We start from the raw sequence: 22063 nt of genomic DNA on the forward strand, positions 1-22063 counted from the left end.
GTAGCCAAGATTTGGAACCAGCTTAAATCCCCATGAATAGATGACTGGATAAAGAAAATATGGTATATGTACACAGTGGACATATACCCTTTTATTCCCATCCATAAAAAGAAGAATGAAATTCTGCCATTTGCAACATCATGGATGAGCTTGGAGAAAATTATGTGAAGTGAAATAATCCAGGCATAGAAAGAGAAATACTGCATGTTCTCACTCACATGTGGAAGCTAAAAAAGTTGATCTAGAGAAGTAGAGAATAGAATAGTGGTTACTACAGACTGGGTCGGGGAGAGGGGAGGGCAGATGGGGGGAGGTTAGTCAATGGATGTAAAGTTGTAGAGAGATAGGAAGAATAAAATCTAGTGTTCTACAGTGATATAGGATGACTAGTCAACAACAAATTACTGTATAACTTCAAGTACCTACTTGAGAGGATTTTTAATGTTTCCAACACAAAGAGGTGACAAATAATTTGAGGTGATGGATATGCTGATACCCTGATAGGATCATTACGCACTATATAAATGTATGCAAATATCACATTGTACTTCATAAATACCTACAATTATCATGGATCAATTAAGAAAAAATAAAAAAATAAAAAAGAAATGAGGAGTAGAATAGTGGTTACAAGAGGAAGGGAAGGAAAGGGGTTGGGGGAGGGGGAGAAGTTGGTAAGTGGGCACAAAGTTGCAATGTTACAGTTAGATAGGAAGATTAAGTTCTGGTGCCCTAGGGTGACAATAGCTAATGGTATTGTATTATTTACTGGAAGACAGCCAAAACAGAGGATCTTGAGTGTTATAACCAGAAAGAAAAGATAAATGTTTAGGTGATAGATACACAGACTATTCTGACTGGATCATTATACAATTTATGCATGTATTGAAAAAGCAAACTGTACCCCATAAAAATGTAGAACTAAAAACTTTTTTAGGAGGGAGAGGGTTTGGGGAGTGATAGGTCAGGTAAGGGGCATAAAGAAAAATTACTATTTGTAATAATGAATATGCTAATAAAAAAATAAAATAAAATATACTTTTTTAATTAAAAATAAATAAATAAAAATTAAAAAAAGAACAATGGCAACAGCACTACGAACCATAGCACTGGTGAAAGCCATCAGCCACAGCAGTGGGGTTGTTTCTCTGTAAATGCTGTGTCCTTATGTCTCCTTTTAAGGGATGCCACAAAGTAAGTCCCTTCGAAACTAAAGCACTTGCTTCTGGCTGACCTTTCTCCTTCTTAAATTTGGAGAGTGAGGTTTGGACATTGGGTATGGGGAGAAAAAACTGAATTAAAGGGGATATTGGGTGAAGAATGGTGGATGGCTTAACTCAAATGTCCCAAACCAACTTCAGGAAAATGAAAGTCAGGTCCATACATTTTTAAAATATTACAAGCTTCTTCTATTTATAGAAAGTTCAAGGAATCAAAATGGCAAAATCATTTTATCTTAATTTGGAGACCTTCAAAGATCAGGTAAGAATATAAAAGGAACATTCAACTGACTAGCTTTAACTTTTTTCAAAGTTAAAAAACAAGTAAAAGCTAAAGATACTTCTTGTTCTTAGCAATTCAGCATTTTCTCATATTCCTTACTGGGTCTACAAAGAGGAATTCTGAATCAGAAATTATGTGGTTTAACACTGTTCAGTAACATAGTCTGAGATGTATTTATGTAAAGGGGGTAATTGATAAGAAAAGGAAAAAAACAATCATTTAGATTCCAGGTGCCAGAAAACACATGTTTTCCACAATGAATACTGAGACTCCTTCTGCTTTGCCTGGTCCAGAGTGTGCTGAAATTCATTCTCTCTATGGCCAAGACACTGGCCACTTTCCAGTTGGTGTCTTTACTTTCTTTTCATTTTATAGATTTATATATATATATATATATATATATATATATATATATATATATATATATATATATATATATAAATGCAAAGCAAAAAAAAAAAAACTGTACACAATGGAGATGTAGTTAAAACTCAAGGGAATCACTTCTAAAACAACAAATGAAAATGTATGCGGTTACCAGAGCAGAAAGAAAAGAGACATTAGCAAGGGTTACCAGATGGCTGGAAGAGGTACATACTCTAATTTAATTCTTACAGTGACCCTTAGGTTAAGGTCACAAAAACAAAGATCCAGAGAAGCAAGTCACTTTCTGAAGGTCACACAGTAAAGTGGCACAAATTTAAAAGTTTATCTGTAGTTATTCAGCAATAGTAATAACTATTACTCTCTTAGGATAATCTGTTTATTTTTAGCTCTAAGACTTGAGAACACAAAAAATTAGAAAGAAGACAAAGAAAACAATGAAAATTATAAAAACAATGAAAACTATAGAAAGAAGACAATGAAAACAAAAAAAAATTACATTTAGAAATCTAAATGTAATTCTAAAGATTAAAGGAGCAGTACAATGTAGGCAAATGTGTGTGTGTATGTATGCAGTATATATGGAGACAGAGACAAAAAGAGAGAAAAAATTATACTAATACATGATTTGCCACCATTTTAAAGTATATGTGAGGTTATTTTTCAGGGGACAATGACCAGCTCTCTTCCACATTTAATAAATGCTAAAGGCAAGAATTTAAATGGCCAAAGAATATACATTGCAGAAAAGACAGCCTCTTCAGTAAATGGTGTTGGGAAAACTGGATGTCCATGTGCAGAAGAATGAAACTAGACCCATATCTCTCACCATATACCAATATCAACTCAAAGTGGATTAAGGACTTAAGTATAAGACCTGAAAATATAAAACTTCAAGAAGAAAATATAGGGGAAACACTTCAGGACTGGGCGAAGACTTTTAAGACTCCAAAAGCACAAGCAACAAAAGAAAACATAAACAAACGGGATTACGTCGAACTAAAAAGCTTCTGTACAGCAAAGGAAACAATCAACAGAGTGAAAAGACAACCTAATGAATGGGAGAAAATATTTGCAAGCCATGCATCCAGCAAGGGATTAATATCCAGAACACACAAGGAACTCAAACAGCTTCACAGTAAAACAAAACAAAACAAACAAACAGAAAAACCCACAAATAATCCAATTAAAAAACTGGCAAAGGAGCTAAATAGACATTTTTCAAAGGAAGACATACAAATGGCCAACAGGTACATGAAAAAATGTTCAACATCACTAATTATCAGGGAAATGAAAATGAAAACCACATTGAAATATCATCTCAACCCAGTTAGACAGGTTATGATCAAAAGGACTGAGAATAACAAATGCTGGCAAGGATGTGGAGAAAAGGGAACTCTTCTACACTGTTGGTGGGACTGTAAATTGGTGCGGCCTTTATAGAAAACAGTATGGAGCTTCCTCAAACAACAACAGACAGAACTGCCATACGATCCAACAATCCCATTTCTGTGTATACACCCAAAGGAATAGAAATAATCAGGTCGAAGGGATACCTGTACTCCCATGTTCATCACAGCTTTATTTACAATAGCCAAGATATGGAACCAACATAAATGTCCATCAATTAACAACAGGATAAGGAAAATGTGGTATATACACACAATGATATACTTACTACTCAGCCATTAAAAAGAATGAAATTCTGCCATTCACAGCAACATGGATGAGCTTGTAGACAAGTATGTTAAGTGAAATAAGCCAGGCGCAAAAAGAGAAGTACCATATGTCTTCACGCATAAGTGGGAGCTAAGAAACAAAGAAAGAAAGACCATAATAAAATGTTGAACTTTCAGAAAAAGAAAACAGACCTATAGATACTAGAGGTGGAAAGAGGGAGGGGGCAGAGGAAGGGAGTAATTGTGTAAACAACGCAAAATTTAATTACGATTTGTAATGATGAACATACTAATAATATTGATTTGACCATCACATACTGTACACAAATACTGATAGTCAACTCTGTACTCCATAAATATATATAAGTAAAAACAATCAAAATTTAAAGGCAACACACATACACATAAAAAAGAGGTTCAATGGCAAAATAAAGTGTTTAAGCTAAATTTAAATTACAATTTCTGTCCTGACTGATGTTATAAACACTGAAAGAAGCCACCTGGAAGAGATGGAACTTCTTTTTCAGTAAACAAGTTTCTTACTCCTTGAAGTCATCTCCATTTTTGCTTTTATTCCCATGAAATACATTTTCAATTTTATGACTCAAAACATTTCTGGTGTTTTCTCCATATGAATTTATTATTAATTTAGCAAAGCTTGAATTTTATGTAAAAACACAGAGCATCAAATAATGATAATATAAGCAAACTGTTGATACTCAAAGAACCTGTGTGCCTTCATTTCCTCAGAAGGCAGAAGTATTTATGTTCTTTCATAATCAAAAGACAGTTGCAAAGAGCTTCCTTAATTATAAAGCAGTAAGGAACCAGGTAATCTTGCAGTTATTTAAACAGCATAATGACATGGTTTCTAGTCCTGCAAGGAGGCATTGTTACTAAGCCAAAAATGAGTACTTAAACACACAATTTGAGATTAACTTCAGTCGTGTCTTCCCATGTCCAACTGAGTAGTGTTGATAATAAGATTTATATGGTCCTAACTCAGAGACAAAACACGCACACGCACACACACACACTTGCATCAGATAACCTCGGGGCTTGGCATAGCTGAAGCATATTTGATTTCCATGATCAAATACATGGACCAGATGCCAATGCTTAGTGTGTGTTACATATACAAAGTTTCTGCATTCAAGGATCCTGCTCTCTAGTGTTATTATTTCTTTTTTTTTTTAAATAATCACCTAGAGTTTCCACCTAACTTTCTTTAGGTAAGGCATAGTGAAAAAGCTTTGTTTAACCAGACTTCGAATTGTTCTAAACCAGGGCTAACATCCCCAACTTTTGATTAGTAAAAAATGTGCAGTAAATCCTTAGTCTATGAAGTTCTGACAATATTTATTTCTCTACATCTTTCCTCTTCCTCTCAGCTATTATGAATTGCTATGGATTTTTCCTCAGAACATATTTTATGGCTGCTGTCTGGTATCTAAATTCATTTTCTAACTTGCTACTCTTTCTACATACATTCTCTTGGACCTGGAAATGTTTTCTTTTTTGCTGGTCTTTGAATATTCCTTCAAAAAAAGCAAACCAACAATGAAGGCAAATGCTGCCAAGATGAAAGAAGACCTTCCACACCATGCAACTAAGGCTCTCCCAGAGCCTCTGAAACAAGCCAATGCATGCTATTGCTGCCTTTGCCAACTCTGGCTAGAAAAGGCTACCTCCACTAAAAGAACAAGTCAGGAGATGTTCTTGAATATAGGAAATAATGAGTTTCTCTCGGGCACAGAAAGCTGACTACAGTTTGCAAAAAATCAAAACTACTACAGGAGGACCTAAGAGAAAAATTTAAATTTCATCCATCTATTAATCTATCAAAAATAACTATGTATTATATTTTAATGATTAATAAAAGTTAAACTTGAGAAAACTTTTGTTTTGTTTTTTGTGTTTTAAGTTAATGATTATAAGTTCAGGCTTGGAAACAAACTACAGTTCAAATTCGTTTCACCATTTACTAGCTATACGGTTTGGAGAGAGTTACTTAATCTCTCTGAACCTTTCTGTACTATTATTATGGAGATAACAACAGTCTCTACCTCATGGGGTTTCTGTAAAGTTACAAAATGCATTTTGGACATAGTAAGTGCCCATGAATATTTGTTGTTTTTATTGTTTTTATTATAATATTTTAAATCTTCAAAATGAACTTAACTAAAAGTTAAAAGTGCTGACATACAAACTATTGAAACCATAGAATCTCAAAACATCTATATTATCTGATTTAAAGCCTTCTTTTTATACAGCTGCTCAAACTGAGGCTGAAAAGTGATTTGCTGATCGGTGGCAGAGTTAAGAATTGGCTTGGCTAATCCTCTTTCCGCTACTCAAAACTGTTACCATAAAATTTCTTTTTCACTAATCTTTTGCCTTAGCCACAAGGCTTATCCAGTCTACTCTATTCTGCACTAGAAATTCCTGTGAATACACAGTCAAATAGAGATGAATTAATTCCTATCAAATTTTTCTCTTCTATACCCAAACTCATCAGAACCACCAGGTGATTGCAATTTATTGGAAAAGTAAATTTAGGCTTTAAAATGGAAGACTTGAATTACTCATTCCTGTATAGATCATTTAAGTGTGACAGGACAGTGTAAGTTACTTCCATAGTGTTGCACTCTGCTGGCAACATGGTAATGGCCGGGATGGAAGTCTTCTTCCCCAGAGAGTTCTTATGATGTCAATTTCCACCAAGTAGACAGGGCAGTAGGTAGCTTTGAAGGAAAAAAAAAAATAGTTACTTGAATGTTAGCATAAAAAGAATGATGTTAATCAACCCAGCCTCCAATAGGATATACATGTTAGATAATGTTCGTAGAACAGTGATTAACTTCATGAAAAAATGACCACCCTCATTCAGTTTCTACATGGTTTATGGTGCTAAGTTGCTAGCCAAGTGGGAAAGGGTTTATTTGCAAAATCTGGAAGACCCAACATTTAAGTGGAAGAAAGTGAAATTTGTCTTTACCTTTGCATGATTTTTTCCTTATTTCTAGCACATTATATGCCTATTCTCCTCATATTCACTACTGTCTGCTCCCTCTAAAAACTGGCCATAAATAGTTGATTTTTTTTTTATCATTTGAGAAATTAATTCACAGTAAGATATAAATCACAGAAAGCACTTCATCACTCCTCCTTGTATCGCATGTCTTCAATACTGAGACTATCTTTTAACTCAGTAAACAAAGTGAATTTTCATTAACATTAAGCAATAAGTCAGGAGGTAAAGCATTTGGGGAACAGGCATTTTCCAGTGTCCCTCAAATTACATATTTGGCATCTCTTCATGTAGGACCACCTCGGTGTGCATGAACACACCTGGGACTCAGGTCTCACAATCTGACCAATTGACCTAATGCATCTAGTCTCCAAGAAATAAAGTAAAAAAAAAAAAGAATGCTCTATAGAAGTCCCATTATTTTACTATTGCTTAAAGCCTGGAAGCCACAATCATCCTCTGATTGGACTGACTGACTGATTGGTTTTAGAGGATTTATTCATACTTGGATATGAAAAACAATGAACCCTACTCTGTGGACTTAAGATTGCAATTATTGAAAATTCTGAGGTATAGACTAATTCTCCCACAGTGGTAACTAATGGAAACTCCCCATGGCACTTTTATAGAACCATAGAGCAATTCTTTACCTAAGCTTTCATATGGATTTGACTTCGTTCAGCTCTAAGTCTTCCCTGTAGTATTGCTCTGCTTAACTTGTTGAGTTGTCATCAGTTTTACTGATTACTTCAGATGAATGTTCTTATCCCAAAGTTAAGAAAGAAATACAATGATATAATTTCTTCCTCTTTTACACTCATAGGAGAATTAGTCACAAGAAGTCTTTGTTGACTGACTTACCTTTATTGTAGCTAATTCTGCATGAAATGGGTGTGACTCTCTCCAAAGCTATGATGTCATTCACATACTGTTTGAACAGAAGTTGAGAGAGGTCCACTGGGGTGGGATGGGGAGGAAACATGATACAGCACACGAACAATTGTCTAGCTAAATAAGAGATTAGTTTTCAAGGTATATAGTAATGTTAATAATGAACATTATGATTTTTTTTTTTAATCTTTATCCACAAATGTCCTCAGACAAGCTGGTAAGACTCACTGTGATCATTAAATCTGAATTATCCAGAGCAAACTTTTTCTTAACTGGTTTGCTTAATGTTTGGACATATTTCTTCCTCATAAAACCTCTACGTTGAGTGAGAATTAGGAGACATAACTAAATCTAGGTCTACACACACACACACAAAAAACCGTACAGTTCAAACAAAATAGGTTTAAAGATATTTTCCTAAAATGTTAGACACTAGAGACATAGTTTTTGTTCTCTTCTCTTGCAATACCTGAAAGACTGTTTCAACTTTCCAATTCCCTGGGTGTGTAGAGATGTGACTGAGTTGATTAAACTATTTATCATGTTAAGAAGTTTTCAATTACTTTTGCTACAAAAGTAAAGTCACTACATAGAAATAATTGGCCATTCATAATATTTAACTGGAGATTCACAAACAACAATATTATAATTATAGTCATCACAGCTCATACAAGTGTGTCCTCCAAAGTAGTGTTTCCCAATATTTTTTCTGCACAACACGTGTGACACGACATTCACAAGCTCGTGTCTTCCCGTGGACAAGCTCCCCCAGACAGCTGAGGCTCCCTCCACCTTCCCTGATGGAATCCACCCCCTTTCTCCACCTGAGGGGGATGTCAGAATGCAAATGAGTAACATCATTATTGAATTACCTTCAGTGTGCTCCAATCATTTTAACAAAGTAAACCATTCCCAAATTTCAGAAGCTTATTAACAAATTATCACATCAACTGGTATGGTACTGAATTAAAAAAAAAAAAAAATACCACTGAAAAGACTAATTTTTTAAGTAAATTAAAATAATTTAATTTCTTTGACTCCTTATTTTTTCTTTAGAATGGAAATTATTTATTTTTGGGATTCTGCATCTCTCTACTGAAATATTTATGATCATCATTCTAGATTATATTGGAAAGATCTTTAAACCTAATATTTTACTTCCAGGTTCACTCTCCAAAGCTACTGCATTGCTCCTATTTCACTTTTTTGTTACACATAAGAATGTCACTAGTCTGTGTGCAAATGAATAAAATAACTGCCAAGAAACTGGAAATTTTTTTCCTGTCTTCTGAGGGTGCTTTCTATGTATCTCCCCAGGCTTATGTCACATTGGGTCAGCGTGATGGTCTCTGTGTGACAATCGCATTAAACGCAATTGATCCTGCCTGTAAAACCCTGAGAGCCCTGTCATGCTGGTGATGGACTCCAGTCCAGGGCTGCCATTAGCAACCAAATACTCCCGTCCTGTCTTTCCTCCCCCTTATCTTTCCAAGAATTCCCATAAACAAATCCTAGGGTGAAACCAAAGTCATAGATTTATGGTGAGGAGATAAAATCAACATTCCCAAGTGTCTCACTCCTGTAATAAATACTAGCTTTGTTCATCTCCAGAGGGAAAGGGGGTTTTCCATACCGATGCTGCTTTTTTCTCTCGGTTCCCCCTGTAAGGAAGGGAGTCTTAAAGGACAGGAAGAACACAGAAATGTTCTCCCTGGCCTCTGAACTCCTCCACCTTCACCCAGCTCAGGCAGTCTTAGCCATGTCCACCCTTGACAAAACTGTGAAGTAGGGAATCTTGTCCACAGGGATCCAGGCCTCCCACCACACCCCAGCCCTAGTCTGGGGACAGTTACTCATATCCTTTCAGGAATCTAATGCTCTCTAGCTTTTTTCCCCTTTATTCTCATTTACACACACACACACACACCACACACACATACACAGCCTATCCTCCAAAATAACCTTGAAAACTTACTCCCTTATTTTTTTATTCACATATTCAGCTAATATTCACTGAAGGCCTGCAATGAGTCAGGCATAGTTTTAGGTGCTGGATAGATCGCAGTTTACAGAGAAAAACCCCAGCCCTCATGAAGTTTACGTTCTAGGGAATGGCAACAGAAAATAAACAAGTGGGTACAGTCCTATAGATTGTGATGTACCAAGAAGAAAAATGAAACAGGGAAGGAGGATGAGTAATTACAATTTTGAAATCATTTGTCAGGAAGGGCCTCACTGGGAAGGTGACATTTGGGGAAAAAAAAAAAAGTCAAGAATAACGGAGTGAACCTTGCACATTTCTGGAGCAGAACCTTCTGGGGAAAAGGAACAGCAAGTACAAAGGCTCTGAGGTGGCGAACGTCTGGTCTGTTTGTGGTGTCAGACCAAGATGTAAACAACTGACAATGAATTAACACGCCACCCTCCCAGGAATATGCATGTAACAGCCAAGGGAGCCTGCAGCTAAAGGAATTCAGACACTAGGCAGTGGGAGGCAGAGGCACTCTGCTGGGGCCTCGAGGCCTCGCTGTGTTTCCCAGGAACCTGCCTGTTTTGTACACCCCTCCACCCAGCATTATTATATTCTGATCACATTCTACAACTGGTGTAACTTATTTCCAAAAAATCGCTTAAGATTTGTTTGGCACTATACTTAGACCCAAGAACAGATCACTTTGTTTTCTCTACTGCACCAAATCCTATTTTACAACTGTTGTATCTTCCCCAAATTCTTCCTCTACTCCATGAACACTGTTCACAATTTCCTTAAAACATTTTGACTCAGGGGCTTTGCATCCAAAGCAGTTAGTCCTCATCTACTGACTCACACGGAGGAGTGTGTGGGGATCAGTGAAACACTGTGACTCACTGTGTTGGGGCTCCCTCACTCTTGCAGGGGGTCGGTGGGGTGTGGCTGTGTTCTTAGGGTGATTTCTGCCCCCCCTTTCCCCCCCACCCCAGAATACATGGCTGTTTATTTAGAATGTGCTGGCTTCTCTGTGCTAGACTTGGAGTCTGCTGGGCTTTAATTATCGCTCTATACATTCTAAATCAGAAAGGCGACAAAGCTTTTCCACTCTGTTATTAGAGGTCAGTCCATCCTCAAGTCTGCCAAATACTCTTCTCTCACCACCAAAGGCAAAGGCCACTCTTAGTCAACCTAACTGGAGAGTCCATGAGAATTTCAAGATCCTGACGCCTAATGTTTGAGATGTCACTCATGCTTTGGCTTCCATGGAATAGGACCATGGGTCCTTCTCCAGGATCAAGGGGAATCCCCACCCATTTCTCCATCCCCAAGTAATGAACTCTGTTCTCACCTGGCCCCTGAACTCCTCCAGCTTCACGCTGTCCATCTCCCCACTGGCCACACTCAGTTCCACGTATGTCCTTGATACTCACAGCTCCTAACTATCAGCCAGGCTGCTCTACAACCCTGACTCACACCCACTGTCTGCTATCCTTGTTCTGCTCCTAAGCTGCAGTGTTTTGGGGGAAAACACACATACACAAACCAACACATGCACATGTGTGTGCGTTCATGTGCACATGTGCACACACACACAAACACACACATATCACAGACCAACGTTTTATGATCAGATCCACTATTAATTCATACACAGTGGATATTCCAAACACCTTGCTCTACAACACTCATTTTTCACTTACAATTAATTCCTTCCAGTGTGTGGACTTGATTCAACAAATGTTTATTGTTGGTTTAATATGTGCTGGATACTAGGGCTGGGCCCATGATGAATATCATATGGCCTCTGCTCTCAAGGTGCTAACAGTTTTGAGAAAGAGAAATGGGTGGAGTAGTAGACCTGGATGAAACGTCCATAAACCACAATGTGATTGCTCTTATACACCTGGTATGAATCATTTTGAACAGGGTCACAGAGAACTGAAAGAGAGGTAAGTAATTGGATATGGATAGTATGGAGAAAGGAGAACTGAGAATGACACTCAGCGTCCTGGCTTGGGTGGCCAAGTTTACAAGGCTGCCATTCATTGAGTTAGGCAGATGAGGAAGTAGCACACTTGCACTGGAGAGTAGGAAAGGAATGGGGAAGTCTTTTTTGTTACTATGTTAAGGTTCATATCCCTACAAAATTATTATGGCCATTTGAGGTTGCCATGAAATATCCAAATGATGGTGTCCCATGTTTGAAGCTGAGGAAAGAAAGCTGTGATGGATTTGCACAATGGGATTGGCGACAGAATCACACTTGCTCCCAGGTAAGAAGAACAGAAGGAAAGGATAGAACTCAAAAGACATAAGCATTTAAAAGCAGACAGAGGATAAGAAACGGACTGAAAAAGAACCACCGGAGAGATAGGAACAAAATTAGGTGACTGTTTCTCACTCCCAAATTTACCGGTTCTCCTCATTTCAAACTACTCACTAGACTTTTCTAATTTGATATTGTTCTAGTATCTCAAATTCAACAAATTTTCACCAAATGAAAAGTTTTTACTTCTGATTTCCCTGTTTGTGTCAATGGGATAAAAAGCTTTCTTCACAGATAAAGCTGAAGACCCTGACTCTTCACCAACAGCATTTATGCTTTGAATTACTCTGAGCTGGCAAGTTCAAGGTCTCGTTCACAATTACTCATCCTTTGAGAATCAGCTCACCACACCTTTCCTGAGAAGCCTTCTCTAATCCCATGGTCCAAACTGTGAGCCTGGGACACTCTTCACTGTTCACATTATACCTGACACATAGTTCTACCACTGCAGTCACATTATTTTATAAGTAACTAAAGTTATATTATTTTATAAGTATCTATCCTTGTTTCTTTGGATGCAGGAATCCTTATTTACTTTTTCATCCTCACTAAAATGCAAATTAAATGTTTGTTGAACAGGGACAAAGTAAATGTTGAATAAGTTAGTGAAACTAAAATAGAAAATAAATTCTTCCTTTTATTGCCCTTCTCACACTACGTGGAGGTATTTCATATTTTGTCTTATGTCCATGTACACTTTGCTAATCAGTGTTGTATGAGTAAACCTCCTAACCACGACAAACTTTTTTTATAACAGCCACACATTTCTGTGACTTAATGATAAGGCATTTTCATAGACTAATAACCAGATTTAGCTCTCACCTCTCAAATGTTAATTCTAATACATGTACTCATAGGGATTTTCACTGGTATTAAATGGCCATCCGTCTATCAGACCTTTGGTCAAGAATTGTCAATTTATAAAGTGATCTTTAATTCTGAGATGTATTGGGAGTTCGGAAGTGGTGACAGCAGAAAAGGGATACATTAACTTTTATTGGTCTTTATGAAACCGTTTTTTTAATCGTATGTTTTAGATAACATTAAGAGGTGATTCTAATGAGCTAAACACTTGAAGATTAGTCCTGCCTGTGTGTATGTGCAAAGCAACATATTCCGTAAACCACTAACTCGGGGGGATATTTCTGATATAGGTATTGGGAGAAATCACCCTTGGAGACCGATATGGAAAAAAAATAAAACTTTATCACCAGCAACTGGGACCACACTAGCTAATTCAGAGTGCGGCCCAAGCCGTTTTTACTTCCGGTTTTTAAAGCTGCGAGTGCGGCAACTTGGTCGCCCGATGGTCGCCCGATCACCGTGCTAGGAGTTATTAGCCAATGCAAGCAAGCCAACAGTACATAAGCTAATTTTGCAGTTAGCATGGCTCCTCCCAGCCCCTCCCACATTTTCCCGCTTGGGTTTTTCCTGCCTGAGTTTTTACAAAATGGAGGGGTTTTCTTAAAATGGCGCCAGTCCTGTCAACAGCAGAAACATCATTTCATTCCCCACTGTTTTTTTTTTTTTTTTTTTAACTATGAGAGCAATCCTTGCTCATGGATTGATATCTGGACCCCAGTTAAGATCTTTAAGGTCATCTAGATCTTCTAGAGGAATTTGATCATGAGACTGTAAGATTAAGAGTTTAACAGTTCATATTCTCTCCTTTATAAGGTTTGTGAGTTTGTTGAGGATGCAGGGGCCCACCATGAGTAGGAGGAGAATTACTACGAGGCCCACTAGGCTAGAAACCAGAGTAGTTAACCAAGTTGAAAAATTGAACCAGGATTCGAACCAGCCTGAGGACTGAGCTTGGTCTTGTTCCGTTGTCTAATGCGTTCTCTTAATTTTTTATGCAGTCTTTAACAACTCTGGTATGGTCTGTATATACACAGCACTTTTCCTTTAATGCCAAACAGAGTCCCCCTTGTTGTAGAAACAGGAGGTCAAGTTCTCTACGGTTTTGGAGGACTACCTTGGAAAGGGAAGACAAGGAAATTTGGAGGAGGGTTATAGAATTTTCAAGCTCATAATCATTAGTTTTTATATAAAGTCCTTGGTTTTGCACACCACCAAGCATAAGTTTGGGCTTTTATCCCCATGGGCAGAGTCTGTCTTTAGTGATTTCACTCAGATTCAGAGACCTAACAGTTTGGTTCACAGGCCTAGCCTTATTGTTTCATTCCCCCCTGAGAGATTTTATCCTCCTTATTCTTAAGGTAAAGGGGGCTGGAGGTCTCTTTCTTCTGAAACTACTTCCTGCGGACCATGGGCGTAGTCCCTGCCTGCATTTTGGAGGTGTAAAATCTCTCACTGGGTGATCTAATGATTTATAGGGACTTAGTTCCTCTCAGGAAAGGTTGGGTTGGAATCCTTGGGTTATCACCATCTTGACATGGAACTATAGCCTGGAAGGTACAAGCTTTACAAACAGATTAAAAATACAGGGCTAGAATTGGATAATAGGTGTGTTAGTGTTTCCTTTTGAAAAATAATTCTTTCTCCAAGTTTCCCAAATTTACCAAAGGTACCTATGACAAACGAATTTATTTGCAAAATAAGTTTAGTTTTGGGCCAGATTATTTGCATAAAGTGCAGCAAGAGTAATGGCTTATCATGTAAGCTCTTTTTTTTTTTTTTTTTTTTTTTTGAGTTGGCTTTGCTGGGACACTCATAAGGAATCTCAGATTAGACCTTCAAATGCCACTCGGGTCTTAGGAAGCCAAGCCAAGGATTTGACTTACTCTCTGATTACCTGTGTGAGTTGGGTGAATTCCTCTCTTCTGGAAGTCCCAAAATATCAAGGTTCTGGCCTGTCAGAAAGTTACATTCTTTACTTACTGGAAGACCAGGAACCTTGTAATTATGTAGACAAGGTATCAGGCCAGTCTCTCCAAGGGGCTTTTTATTGGCTCCATAAAAGGGTCAACCTTAATTCCTTAAGGCAGTCTGGTCATGTCTGAAGGTATAATATTCCAATCAAAGCCTTGGTAAAATAACCAGTGTTTTCAATTTTGTCCTGTTACAAAAAGAACAGATTCTTATTGAACTTATGCAAATAACTGTATTGCTGTAAAACAACTTGTGAATAGTTTTGGGGGTTTTTTTTTAATCTTGGAGGGATCAAGTAGAGAGAAAGGTAAGTGTTTTAATTTTTGTTCATAAACATATACTTTAGCAAGCTGTTATACCTTAAAAGATTTTCTTAGATCTAGAAAACAAAACATTAAGAGAATCAGCAGTGTTTCAAAATAAAGAAATTGTAAAAAACTATAATTTTTATCAGTTAATTCAGTTTTATGTAATTAAACCCTTTTTTAAGAAAAAAATTGTAGTTAGAAAAGCAGATGTATCCCGCTGAAGGAGATGGTAGGCTAGGGGTTTTTTTAAAGGAAGGGCTGAGGGAATGGAATGTGGGAGGCGAAAAGCAGGAGAGCAGGAGATGTGAGTTACAAGGGGTCTGTGTCTGTGAGCCAGGTACAAGGTCTCGCCAAGGCCTCATCTGGTTTCTGTTCTCATCTTTGGTGTTATCTCAGGACCCTGCAAGATTTTGATTTGCGCCGGTGTACTTGGCTAGTGCCCAAGGTCAGCTTCCAGTCACTTGGTCTTGATCATTTCTCAAAACTTTACAAATCTCAAAGAAAGAACTGTCAGCTTTTCAAAGTACTAATTAGCTTCTTGGCCTTGTTTTCCTACTTAGCAAGCAAGATAAGAAAGTCAGGGGATGGGAAGCAAGAGTGGAGAGGAAAACTGTCCTTTTGAAAATCCTCCCCCCCTCTGCCCAGGCAGCTCTAGGTCCCAACATGGCTTCAGTCCTGTTCACTCCAACAATTCCCCACTGCCAACAGTTCCTTCCATTTCTATGGAATGGGCCGACTCATCTGACTGCTTCAAGCTGTTTTCAGGGAGCAGTAGGGGTTAATGTGGAATGGAACTATTTGACATGATGGAGGACATAGCTTTTTATAACACCTTTGTTTTACACACTTGTTATTATTATTTTTTTTTATCAACATTAAGTTGGCCTCATTTGCCTAAAAATTATACATAGAGAAAGGTTTTTCTGGTTTTTGCTGGGTTTTTAATTAAAAGCCTCTAGCAAAGACAAATATAATCTTGTTTGATTAGTAAACCCAGGCAAAGATGTACACTGATAAAAACATTTTTATATATTCAGGCTAGTAAATGCTGGTCCATTTGTCAGGGCAGATTATACAAAGCCCAGTTTGAGTCTCAGCTATTTCTACCAAATAAGTATTTATGGTTTTTCCAGCCAGAAACTTGGTTTATTAAGTACTTCCAAAGGTCTCTAACAAAGGTTAAAGTTATGAGGCAGCAATCTTGAGTTTCCATGAGCTATAGAAAATACCTTCTATTATCTGTTATTAATATTACAGGAAAATTTTAAGAAGGAAAACAAATTTTACTTTTTGTACCAGTGCACTGTTAATATTACAGCTAATTTTAATCATAACTTATAAACAAATCTAATCTCAGTGAATTTTGATCACACAAGATTATTATAAACTTTTTACTAGTTCTTATAAACCCTTTATTTTTAATTCAGACAAAAATATTATAACAAAAACCATATTACCTTTGTTTTTAACAATCTTTACCAAAATGTATCTTTATAAAAAATATTTTGTTAAAAAGTCTTTTTTTTTTTTCTTTTTTTTTTTTTTAATTTTATTTTGTCGATATACATTGTGGCTGATTATTGCTCCCCATCACCAAAACCTCCCTCCCTTCTCCCTCCCCTCCTCCCCCCCAACAATGTCCTTTCTGTTTGCTTGTCGTATCAACTTCAAATAATTGTGGTTGTTATATCTTCTTCCCCCCCCCCGTGTGTGTGTGTGTGTGTGTGTGTGTGTGTGTGTGTGTGTGTGTGTGTGTGTGTGTGTGTGTGTGTGTGTGTGTGTGTGTGTGTGTGTGTGGTTAAAAAGTCTTTATACCGGGCCGAGCCCGTGGCGCACTCAGGAGAGTGCAGCGCTGGGAGCGCAGCGACGCTCCCGCCGCGGGTTCGGATCCTATATGGGAATGGCCGCTGCACTCACTGGTTGAGTGCCGGTCACGAAAAAGACAAAAAAAAAAAAAAAAGTCTTTATACCTAGCAGTTTGAATTATGCATATTGACTATAATTGACTCATTAGCTCCAATTTTCCAGTAACAAACCTGTGAAGCAAGCAATTTTGAATTGTTTTATATTAATATTTGTAGATAAAAAACTATTTCTAACTTCTGAAGAGACATGTTTTTAATTTTAACAGATTCAAATATATTGGGGTTTTTCGTATCATATAAAAACAAAACATTAAAATATAAACATAAACTTATGTAATAATTAATGTTTTAGTATTTTATTAATATAACACTTTAAGATTTCAAATTCCTGAGAAGCAATTTTAAATTATGATTTTATTTATAAGCATTTAACCCATTTACATTTGTCTGATTTTTACATCAAGCTACACCTTTATTAATTAATATAGGTTTTGTTTACAATGTTAATGAGACAGATAAAATAGAAAACTTATTAGTTCAAAAAGGACAGTTGATTTTAAATTGCATTTCTGAAAAATGCCAAAGCTTATCTTTTTAGAGAAAGCAAGGTAACAAATTTACATTGCAAAGCAAAGTACATGGGACTTTTCAAGGAGACAAATTTACACTGCAAGGCAAGTAAGCAAGCCTTTTCAAAGAAATGCAGAGAACGTCTTCTCTAGCCAGATAAAACGGAGTAAATCTTCCCAAATATTTTGCTGTAATTTAGTTGAGCATTTGATTTGTTGCACCTTGGCATTGCCTTTTCCCAGTGATCTTAAGGCCAAAGGGACAATTTGGATCTTGTGACCCCTAAGTAGTAGCTTGAAAAGCAGCCAGAATTAGTTGCCATATATACAGACAAAACACTCATGCATATGCACACACATACATCCCAAAGAGATGTCTCAACCAAATTAGTTGGTCTAAGTTGTAACTTGTCATACTCCACACCTATGGTACCAATCAACAGCATGGAATAGAGGGCATCTGTGTTGCATGCCAACAGGATTGGAGGGCTTATTCAGATTGCTGGTACTCAACTAAATATCTAACCAAGCAAACAAACAAAGAGAAAAAAGGAGCAGTGGGCTCATCCAGTTCAGCTTAGTCCCAATCAGCAGAGCCAATTTATTCCATTAACAGTAGTTGATAAAAGCAGTTCTCCCCACTGTTTTCAGCATAAAGAAGAAAAGTACCAACCAGATTTAAATCAGAAAAACAAAGCCTAGCCAGGAGCCCTCCAGCGTGCACTTAAACAGAAGTGGATATAATCCAACCAAACAGAAGAGAGCTCAGAAAATCAGAGAAAGATAAAAGCATTTCCTTATCAGAATTTAGGCCAGGGACTCCAGGAGAGATCTACCAGCAGCAGAGACATGGGAGCAAAATAATCCTAGTGGCCACTTGCCTCTTGCAGCTGGAATCCTCTCTGGTGCCCAAAGCTTTCCAATTTTTGCCAGTAATTAAATTAGGCTCTCAGATTCCAGTGTCATAGAAATGGATAACTAGCACAATAAAAGTCAGAGACACAGGATGGCAGATACTTATCATGCCTCACTATTACATTACATATGACCACAGTTAAAGACATACAAAGCTACAAAACATATATGCACACCCAACAACACACAAAAGACAAAGACAAGTGGCCACAACAAATTTCCAAACAATTCCAAACCAAAGGACCCAACGATGTCTTGTGGGAGTCCTGGACTTGGGAAGTAGTGTTGTGTCCAGCCTTCCACAAAGTCCCTAAATCAGAGCTCTGATACCCAAATGCAAAACAAGACTCACAATAACATAAACTCATGAGGTTAATATAAAGACAAACACCAGGACAATACACAAGTTTGGCCACCAAGGGAGGCCACCAAGTGGACTGCAGCAACGTCTCACTGGGTCCGGGAAGAGGCATTGCGACTGCATCCAGTCTGGCCTGATCCCCACCAAAAGAGTCAACTCACCCAAATCTAGAGGCCCCAGAAAATCCTAAGCTGGCCAGCAGAAGATCTTGTGTCTTTGGGGCTGAGGTACGTCTTCTCAGGAGCTGCCCCCTAGAGACTTCGTAGTGTGGAGGAAAATCCCAGCACTGTGGCGTCAGTCCCCGAGGGGTAATGGTGATCCTGGACAAGCCCCCAAATGTTATAGGTGTTGGGAGAAATCACCCTCGGAGACTGAGATGGAAAAAAAATAAAACTTTATTGCCAGCAGCTGGGACCGCACTAGCCAATTCAGAGTGTGGCCCCGAGCCATTTTTACTTTCAGTTTTTAAAGCTGCAAGTGCAGCAACTTGGTCGCCCAATCACCACACTAGGAGTTATTAGCCAATGCAAGCAAGCCAACAGTACATAAGCTAATTTTGCGGTTAGCGTGGCTCCTCCCAGATTTTTCCCACCCGGGTTTTTCCCGCGTGAGTTTTTACAAAATGGAGGGGGTTTCTTAAAATGGCGCCAGTCCTGTCAACAGCAGAAACATCATTTCAATTTCAAACATATCTAGATGTTAAAGCAAATTATTTGCACAAAATAATGTTTTGAACTAAGGAGGGGTGTTTTGAACTAAGGAGGGGTGAGAAGTGGCTGCAACGCCTAGCAGAGGAGGCAGGAGCTGGGGCTCAAGCAGATGAGCACTGTGGCCAGGACGCCACCATTGAGGGGGTGAAGCCAAGATCCAGGTTCTGCAGCAGCAGCCAATGCTGCAGAGAAGACTGGAAAGAGAAAGGGGGGCAGAAACGGGCTGAGATGGCCTCCTTGAACCAGAAGATCCAGCTGGTGGAAGAGGAGCTGGACTGTGCTCAGGAGTGCCTGGCCACTGCCCTGCAAAATCTGCAGGAAGTGGAAAGAGCTGCTGATGAGAAAGACAAAGAGGGGTATGAAGGTTATTGAAAACTGGGCCTTAAAAGATGAAGACAAGATGGAACTCTAGGAAATCCAACTCAAAGAAACTAAGCACATTGCAGAAGAGGCAGATGGGAAGTGTGAAGAGGTTGCTGTAAGTTGGGGATTATTGAAGGAGATTTGAAATGCACAAAGGAAGAGCTGAGCTGGCAGAGTCCTGTTGCCCAGAGATGGATGAGCGGATCGGACTGATGGACCAGAACCTGAAGTGTCTGAGTGCTGCTGAAGAGAAGTACTCTCAAAAAGAAGACAAATATGAAGAAGAGATAAAGATTCTTACTGATAAACTCAAGGAGGCAGAGACCCGTGCTGAGTTTGCTGAGAGATCCGTAGCCAAGCTGAAGAAGACAATTGATGATCTGGAAGATAAACTGAAGTGCACCAAAGAGGAGCACCTGTGTACACAAAGGATGCTGGACCAGACTCTGCTTGACCCGAACAGGATGTGGAGCATCCCAGTCCCACCCTGCCACTGCTCCTGCCTCTGACCCCAACTCTGCCTGAGGCCAGCCTGCCACTGGCTGACCTTTAAACTGAGGGCTGAACTTTAACTAGAAGGCTGCTTTCTCCTTTCCCCACCCTTTCTACTCTCTACCCTCACTTCTCACCCCCGTGACTTTTTGGACAAACTGTCTGCTTCTTCCCAGAGATTCCAGCTGGGCTAGAAGCTGAGCACCTTTGGGAACAACACCTAAGGGAAAGTGAGCACAATGAAAAGTGTCTTCAAAAGCACGTTGTGATGTACACATTTTGTAATTACCTCTTTTGTTGTTGTTGTTGTTGCATCAACCATGTCTAAAACATTCCAAATGATTCCATAGCCCTGAAGCAGCAGTCTAATCCCTTTCTCACTCTTGGAAGGTAACCCTTCAGCTTAATACACATTGCCCTCTCCATAGAGGAGGGAAAGAGGTAGGGCCCGCCTCACTGAGAGCCAAACAGAGCCCAGGGAAAGACTCCACTATGAGAAACCTTACTGCTCTGTACAAAGTACCAACCAAACCAGAAAGGGGATTCCAGGAGAAGTGATACAAAACAAACAAACAAAAAAGTGCTGTTCCAGCTTTTCAACTTTAAGGTATTGTCTGGCTATAACAAGGGCTACTGCAAGGCTAATGTCTGGAAACCTGCTCACAATGCCAATTGTCTAGCTCTTAATCCTGTTCATGATGCCAATTGTAAAGCTAGGACACCACACTAGTTGTTGTGGCTCATTTACTTCCCAGTAATCCTGCACCGACTGGGCCAATGGTTGAACTAGAGCTGGGTCTGGAGCCCACAGACTCCTCAAGCCCATTCACAGACTGGGTCACAAACCCTTCACATGCCAGGCTGCCTCACCAGACCCCCCACACCAGGCTGGGTCACCAGACCCCTTCACACAGGCCTATGAGCTAGGTTACTGGCCACACAGTCCTTGGAAGCTGCAGGTCTGGAAACACATGTCCACGCAGGGTGGATGCCCAAGGCAGTAAAAACACAGCCAAAGTGGCACCTTAAGAGCAGGGCGCCCCACACAATGGTTATGGAACCGCCCCAGCTGGCCCTGAGGCAAGGGGAGCCTGATCAAATTATCCTATTTTCCCAACAATCCACCCCTTCAAGGTCCCTCAGCGTACAATCTACCTGTTCGGAATCTTCCGCAAGGTTCCCTTAGTGAGGATAAGGGACCTTTATATTTACATAACCTATTGTCCATTCAATATGCCTTAAGGCTTGCAGTTCTGTCCTTTTAACTGTCAGCTGCATATGTCCAGTTAGTAGTCACCATTGGTGTGATCCTCCATGCAAATCCTGCAGTCATGGTGATGGGAAGTTCAATGCATATTCAGCAGACCAATACGTTGATCACGCGACTCTGGTGCAGTGCCTGCAGCCGGAACACTATGGGCGAAAAGACAGAAGAGTTATTGGTACCAATAGGGGAATTTCTCATCCCTCTGGTAAGATACATGCCAGTTTGCCATCCTGAGAAAGGATGGTTGCAGGAATAGGTATCTTACCTGGCTTATGATACCATACTTTATCTGCTAACACTGTTGGATCTGTAGGTTCTACATGTAACAGTATAGGGGAACTCATAATTGGCCATAGTGATAATACAAATATGCCCTTTGGAACAGAGCACTCATCTGTTCCAGTCCATGTTACCTTTACTCAAGGAGGCCAGGTACTTGTCACCCAAGGTGAAACTTGCAAGCCTTCCTCTAATCCTTTTCCCCAAGGTCCTATTAAACCTACCCAGCATATATGGGGGGCTTTTATCCTCCAAGGCCATTCCCATTGTACTGTCTGTCCCTGTTGTAAACAGGTTGGGGCCGATAAGAGAC

General features: G+C 39.0%; 1 pseudogene; it reads left to right on the plus strand.

Annotated features, from left to right (window-relative positions):
- The first annotated feature begins 11631 nt into the window (after nucleotides 1-11631).
- On the plus strand, nucleotides 11632-20221 carry LOC134361612 (tropomyosin alpha-3 chain-like; annotated as a pseudogene).
- The last annotated feature ends 1842 nt before the right edge of the window (nucleotides 20222-22063 follow it).

Source organism: Cynocephalus volans, chromosome 13, assembly GCF_027409185.1.
Source record: "Cynocephalus volans isolate mCynVol1 chromosome 13, mCynVol1.pri, whole genome shotgun sequence".
Lineage (NCBI taxonomy): Eukaryota > Metazoa > Chordata > Mammalia > Dermoptera > Cynocephalidae > Cynocephalus > Cynocephalus volans.